The sequence below is a fragment of the Arachis duranensis genome, chromosome 2 (genome assembly GCF_000817695.3).
Source record: "Arachis duranensis cultivar V14167 chromosome 2, aradu.V14167.gnm2.J7QH, whole genome shotgun sequence".
NCBI classification, from domain to species: domain Eukaryota; kingdom Viridiplantae; phylum Streptophyta; class Magnoliopsida; order Fabales; family Fabaceae; genus Arachis; species Arachis duranensis.
Window position 1 is genome coordinate 15,850,798 of NC_029773.3, and position 1,620 is coordinate 15,852,417.

The window sequence follows — 1,620 nt, forward strand, 5'->3', positions numbered from 1 at the left end:
TTTTTTGTATAAGCATGACTTGATACTCACTGCTTTGTGATACTTTGATACATTCTAGTTACTCTGTTATGAATATTTTGCTCTGTTAATCATATTTTGTGCAGGTGCCCCCATGATGACAAAAGGGGGAGGAAAATCAGTTTCCAAAATTGAAATTGGAAACAAAGAAAAACAGGGGATAAGAACAGGGATGAAATTTTCAAATTGAAAATTCATGATCACCCTTGTTCGAAAAATGCATGTTGGTTGATGATAAAATTTTGCATTGCTCAAACTACATTTAGTTTATCATGATTAGTTAATTTTCATTTGACATCTGGTTTATAATTATGCTTGATTTTTTTTATGCCTGGCTGTTGATTCATCATTGATAAACTTGTTGGATTGAAAATGTATTTTTGGCAGTTCCTTTAAATTGTATAAAGTACCAAAAACTGCCTTATTTTGTTCTACAAATATTTTCCTTTATATTGTTTTGCTCTGATATATTAAACAGGAAAATGTTTGGATACTTTTTGTTTGTAATATGTTGAGCAGTAAATCAGTTTATGATATCAAATGAGTTTTGAATATCAATTAAAACTGCTCATAAATCAAGCATTTAGCATCATGTATAAATATGCTAAATAACATTGTTATTTTGAAGCTTGATTATGTCACAGGTTTAGTGCTTCCCTTGGTAAAATAAGCATACATCAAGGGGGAGCCATGTGATAATTTGAAAGGGGGAGAAATACAAATCTTCAAAGGGAGTACTCATACTCAACTTTTAAATTTTTCTTCATTTCAATTTTAATAATGTTTGTCATCAAGGGGGAGATTGATGAGTTTGGAAAACTCTAAACTAATATTTGTGATGACTAAACATTATTAAAACAATTAATTACAAAATTATTAATTTGATATTTATTTAATATTGATTAATAATTTTGTTGCAGGTTTTATATATTGGGCCGAAAACAATTTTCTGGTGCAAGCCCAAAATACATTCAGCCTTTGGTTTTGATAATATATGATGAATATGGATGATTTGATGTTACTAGGGCCCAAATGATTTTGATTGCTCTAAGCCCAAGTGTGTTACATGCTTTCAATTTGTTTTGTGCATGTTCCAATTTTTACCAGGAAAGCAAATGCTTTTAGTGGACCAAAATTCAATAGTCCAATGTGTTTATGCATGCTATGGTCCGAAAAGAAAATAATATTGGGCCAAAATGAAATCTATTGCTACCAAGCCCAATGTTGATAAATGTTTCCATGCCTTATTCGAATCCATGAAGCAAATGAAATGCCTAAATGCTTCCAACGGATTCCACTTCATTATTTTGAAGGATTTCAAATTTAATTAATGCATTGGAAACATAAGAAAGAGAGAGAAGATTGATTTGATGGCTATTATGACACTACACGCTACTCAACAAAGGGAAGTGGGAAACTTTAATTCACTTTTATTCTCTCTCTTTGTTCATTGATTATTGTTCAAATCCATTGAATATTCTCTCTCTTCTCTCTCATCTCTTTCTTCTTCCTTCTTCGGTTATTAACCAGGAATCCATGGAAGCTACTTGGAGCTACCGAAAGGAAAGGAAAGCATGCATCAAGACCATCAAGCTAATGATG